Below are 6,000 nucleotides of genomic sequence, written 5' to 3' on the forward strand. Positions count from 1 at the left end.
TAACACTTTTTTGACATTGGTGTACTATTAAGTGGCTTTTCTTCATTCTTAAAACATATTTTTCAATACTTTTATTAAATATTGTGTTTTATAGTACTAAATTATGTGTAGAATGGGTTGGGGCTAAATATTGTTGGCCCTTCACTTTGTAATAGCGGAAAACAAGTATGAGTTAGTTTGTGTAGAATAAGCTCCAGAGAATGCGCAGTGTAGAACAAAAAAATTTAAAAACAAGGGTGTGTCTGATTGTCACCTGTGGAGCCGAACTTGGAAGGTGTAACCTTACATCTTTTACCCCTACATTACTCTTTGGTTCCACATGGAGAAAAGTTGTAACAATGGGTTATTCTATCAATGGGTTCAGTGGTGTTATCCAAACGGACCCTTAAGTCCTTTAGGGTAAAAGGTTTTACTTTTATTATAAATATAGAGGGGCTTGTGTCAGTTTTAGGCACAAGGCACAATTTCCCCAATTCTTCATGGTATCAGAGCGGGTCAATCCCGAACCCTAAACCCCACTCCCCTTTCTTCTTCTCGCCCTAACCCTTACCACCGCCAACCGCAGCTGCTTCTCCCTCGCGAAGCCTCCACGCACCGCCCTCTCCTCTCTCACGCTGCCTCTCACGCAGCCACTGCACATTCTGTCGATCACCGCTGCCTCTCTCGCAGCATCCTATCGCCGCCGCCCTTATAGCCACCGATGCCTTCTCTTCTCTATTGTGCCTCTCCTGCACGATGCAATTGGGCGTGGGAAGAATAGTACTTTATTTATTTGTTTCCTTATTGTTAGAGTAGGGCATCAGTCAAGTTAGTTGAGAGTTTCTATTTTTATTTAGATTTCAGTTTCTAATTTAGGATGGCTACCAATGTTAAACTTTTCTCCCCCTTTATATTGATGTAACTCGACCGAGATTTCAGTTTTGAAATTGAAACCAGATCAACATATAGAACTGAAACCCTAACTTCCGCCAGGTCCAGCTTTAGAGATTTGTCTCAGGCTTAATATTTCATAATCTGGATGGGGTATTGGTTGGTTTTCGGAGTCTAAGGGGTAGCAACTTCAATCTGAGTTTCCATCTTGGTTGTGGTTCTTACGAGAAGGGCATCCCAACTGAAATCGAACCAGTTTGCCTAATGGTCCTGTTCTATTGCGAGGTTGAGGGCGACCAGGTCTGGGAAACTTCACGAGGTCAGATATTCTGTTATTTTTCACAAAGCCCCCTGCTTTCTGAATTTTTGTTTCTGGATTATCCTCAGTCTGAATTTAATTTCCAGAACCACCCTTTTCTCCTAATTTTAATTCTTGTTTCGTCCCTAGTCACTTATTTCACTCCAAAGGGGTTCCAATATGCCATAAAAATTATTAGATTGCCAATGATTTGTTTAAGATTGATTTAATTTCTCTTTTGTGGGCCCATAAGCGATCCGAATCCGGTTTTTCTCTCGCGCCCTCTCCTCTCTCTCGTGCCCTCTCCCACAGCCCTCTCTTCTCTCTCTCTCTCATTGTTGCCTCCTTTCCTCACCGCCACTGCTACCTTCCTCTCCTCTCCCTTGTGCGCTAATCCCTAACCCTATGCACACCCCTAAACCCTAACCCTCACCCTACACCTCACTGCCTCTCTCCCTTGTCTCTCAAGGCATCCTCTTTTGCCCTTTTTAGGGTCTCTCCCTCAGTGGTGAGTTTCTTCCCACTAGGGGCCCTTTTTTGGGACTCGTTCTTGACCATATCTGTATGACGGATTAAATCTAGACGTTTGAAAACCCAGATCCTTATGCACAGGTAGATCTGGACGATTCCGATTACTTGTCATTACAATAGGGATCAGCAACTATGGTGTCTGAAGACTTTGGGACATTAGTTCTCCAGGATGGTGGAAATCGTGGTTCTAATGGCGATTACCCTACCTTTCCTGCTAGCTCCATCAAGTTGGACGGGAGCAACTATCTGATATGATCCCGCTCCTATTGCCTGTCTATTGTTGGCCGTGGATACGCCAGATATATTATAGGTACTATTGCTCCCTACTATTTCCGGTGGCTCTCAAGATAAGTAGAATGCTGCCAATTGTATGGTAATGTCCCATCTTATCAATTTTATGACCCCATCTATTGCTAGGGGCTACTTATTGCTTAATATTGCCGCCTGTATCAGGAAAGTTGTGAAGGGAATGTATTCTCAAGTGAGTGTTAGTGCCCAAAGCTTTGAATTGAGAAAAAAGTTTCATATGGCTACTCAGAAGGAGCTCATAGTATCCCAATACTATTCTGAACTGTGTGGTATGTGGAATGAAATTGACTACTATGAGACCTATCAGCTTGTCTGTGACAATGATGTTGTAGCATGTAGGCCTTAAGAAGAGTGAGGAGATGCTTTGTGTCTATGATTTTTTGGTAGGATTAAATGTGGAGTTTGATCAGATCAGGTCTAATGTGCTTAATCGTGATCCCTTCCCTAGTCTCGAGCAGGCCTTTTCTCTGATCCACATGGAAGAAAACTTCGATTTGAAATGCTCCAACCTATTTCTCAAGATCGTTTGCCCTACTCTCTGCATAGGGTTCTACTGATTCTGGTGCTAGGGCCACTACTCCTCCCTCTATTGACAAACCTATTGTCAAGTGTGACTATTGTGGCAATGAGCGCCACACTAGGGAGACATGTTGGAAACTCCATGGGCGACTTACAAATATGCATGGGCGTAACCAAGGTCGTGGAAAGACTAGTCAGTCTCAAGCAAAGTAATCTGAAGCAGGTGCTAAAAGTAAAATTGATTGCTCAGGCCCCACAAGTTCCTCCCCTAACAACGAGATGACTATGCTACATCATATGATGGATCAATTGGGATCCTCCTTTGTTGTTACTACCTCTTCTCTACTAGCCACTACTGCCACCCAGTCTACCAAGTCAAGTACTACCTTTTGTGGTTATAGTACATTTGTTGCTTCCTAGGACTGGATACTTGACTCTAGGACTATTGATCACATGACCGGGTAGCCCACCTTTTTTTCTAAATATTTCCCTTCCTCAGGCAACACCAAGTTTCGCATAGCTGATAGTTCCCTATCCCCTATTGCTGCACAAGGTTCCAATAGGTGCTTACCCTCTATAACCCTTTCCTCTGTTTTATATGTTCCTCGGTTTTCTACAGATTTGTATCCATTGGTGGTATTACTAAAGATTTGAACTGTAAAGTCACCTTTTTTTCCTACTCATTGTGTGTTTCAGGACTTGGTGACGAGGGCAACGATTGGAAATGGTAGAATGAGTTGTCTCTATTACCTGGACAGTGTACCTACACGGGCGCTTTATACCTCTTCGGATTTGGCACTCTTGGAGCTCTTTAGTTGGAATCGTCGTCTGGGACACCCCCCATAGGGCACTTTATCTAGATTATTTCCTATTTTAGTTAAACAATATACTCAGGATCAGTTTACATGTGATGTGTGTGTTCACTGCTAAACAAACTTGGAATGTTTATCCTATCTCTGATAATAGAAGTACAGTTCCATTTGCTTTGATTCATTCTGATGTTTGGGGCCCTACCCGTCGTGTCTCTATATTTGGTTAAAGATGGTTTGTCACTTTTATTTATTGCAATACTCGTGTTACCTGAATTTATTTATTGCATCATAAGAGTGAGGTATTTAAATGCTTTAAGGAGTTCCATTGCATGGTTCAGACTCAGTTTGACACTAAGATCAGGATTTTGCGTACTGACAATGGCAGGGAATATGTGGATGGCTCGTTTCAGACTAGTGCGGTTACCCGAGAGCAGAATGGATGGCAGAGCGTAAGAACAAACACTTGTTGGAGATTGTTCGTTCTCTGATGTTTGAGATGCAGGTTCCAACCCCTTATTGGAGTGAGGTTGTCCTTATTAATTCCTATATCATAAATAGGATGCCCTCACATATGTTGGGGTTCAAGTATCTTGTTGAGATACTGTGTGGTTCGCGTACCTTTGTTGCTCCGCATAAGGTATTTGGCTATTTGTTTTGTTCATCATGTCTCTGGCAAGCTTGACCCTAGGGGTCTCAAGTGCATCTTCATTGGCCACTCTCCTACTCAGAAGGGTTACAAATGCTATCCGCCTGAATCTCGATGCCTCTTTGTTTCCATGGACGTGATCTTTCGTGAGACTGAGGCCTACTACTCACCTTTCCAAGGGGAGTCTTCTGGTAGTGAAGAGGTTCTCTTGGTTCCCTCATTTGATGGTCCTTTGCTTCTTCCAATGGATGAGGGGGTTCACAATGATACTGATATGAATCAACGGGATACAAGAGGTAAGGGAACTGGTCAAGAGGTTCCCATTCAGGGTGAATCACAGGTTCAGCAAAAAAAGTAGGATGGTCCAGTGTTACAAGTGTTCCATCGTAAGAAAGAAGAACTGCCACCACCACTCACACTACTACACAACTGCCCTCTGAACCTGAGTCCACTCTCCATGGCATCACTTTCCCTCTTACTTTTGATTGGTCTCTTGATCATCCTATTGCTCATAAAAAAGGTAATAGGACTTGTACTCAGCACCCTATATCCAACAGTGTCCTATAATGCTCAGTCTCCATCCTATCGTGCTTTTGTGTCTTCCTAGTCTTTTGTTTCCATTCCTCAAACCTGGCAGGAGGCAAGTGCAAAACCTAGATGGGAGGAGGCAATGAAACAATGAATGAGGAGATGAGAGCCCTTCACAAAAATGACACATGGGACTTAGTTTCTCTTTCACTATAGAAGCGACCAATTGGCTGCAAATGAGTGTTTAAAGTTATACAAAATGTTGATGGGATAATGGACAAGTACAAAGCAAGGCTGTTTGCCAAGGTTTTCACTCAGACATATTGGATCGATTACCAGGAGACCTTTGCTCTTGTTACCAAGATGAACTCAGTTAGAGTTATTATCTTTTGTGCAGCGAACTGTGGTTGGGAACTACATCAATTGGATGTTAAGAATGCATCTCTTCATGGGGAGTTGACGGGATGTATATATGGATGTTCCACCAGGCTACTCCAGTTCGGAAACCCAAGTCAAGGTGTGCAAACTAAAAAGGGCCCTTTATGGATTGAAGCAATCTCCTAGGGCGTGGTTTGGTCGGTTCCGCAAGGCTATGATAGCAATAGGCTTCACTCATGATAATGCTGATCACACCCTGTTCATTAAAAGGGTGGGTGACCAGGTTACTGTCCTATAGTATATGTGGACGACATTGTTGTGACTGGCAATGATGCAGTTGAGATCTCTAAAGCTCAAGGCCCATCTTGGTAAGGAGTTTGAGATTAAAGACCTTGGGAAGCTAAACTACTTTCTTGGGATTGAGGGAGCATGATCTACTAAGTGTATTGTTCCCAGATAAAATATAACTTAGACCTCCTCTCTAAGACTCGTATGTTGGGGTGTAAGCCCTCGAATACACCTATTGAGGCCAACTCTCATCTCAAAAACAAGGAAGGTGAACCAGTTGATAAGGGTCGATATCAAAGGCTGGTTGGAAGACTCATCAACCTATCTCACACTTGACCAGCCATAGCTCTTGCAGTTAACCTGGCGAGTTAGTATATGCATGACCCCTATTCCTTTCATATAGAAGTTGTGTTTCATATTCTTCGGTACTTGAAAACTGCCTTAAGGAGTGGCATTTTATTCTCCCCTTCTGATCACACAAGGGTAGAGGCATATACTGATGTGGATTGGGCAGGTTCCCCAGATGATCGTCGTTCTACTACTGGCTACTGTACATTTGTTGGTGAAAATCTGGTTACATGGCATAGTAAAAAGCAGTCAGTTGTGGCTCGATCTAGTGCAAAAGCAGAGTTCCGGGCAATGGCACATGGAATATGTGAGTTACTTCAGTTACAAGGTCTCCTTCAGGATTTGGGTATATCTGTTCAGTTGCCAATGTTGTTGTACTATGACAATAATTCAGCCCTCAGCGAATCGTCATTGCCCGAAACTCTACCCTCCCAACTGCAATCCTCCCCCCACCAGCAACTTCATCTCAAAAA

At 43.1% G+C, this 6,000-nt stretch overlaps 1 protein-coding gene across 4 annotated transcripts in view; it reads right to left on the reverse strand.

Annotated features, from left to right (window-relative positions):
- LOC122086685 (dihydroorotate dehydrogenase (quinone), mitochondrial-like) overlaps positions 1-6,000 on the reverse strand; it is a 41,002-nt gene that overhangs the window by 15,316 nt on the left and 19,686 nt on the right. The window lies entirely within an intron of this gene.

This window comes from Macadamia integrifolia, chromosome 8 (assembly GCF_013358625.1).
Source record: "Macadamia integrifolia cultivar HAES 741 chromosome 8, SCU_Mint_v3, whole genome shotgun sequence".
Taxonomy (NCBI): Eukaryota; Viridiplantae; Streptophyta; class Magnoliopsida; order Proteales; family Proteaceae; genus Macadamia; species Macadamia integrifolia.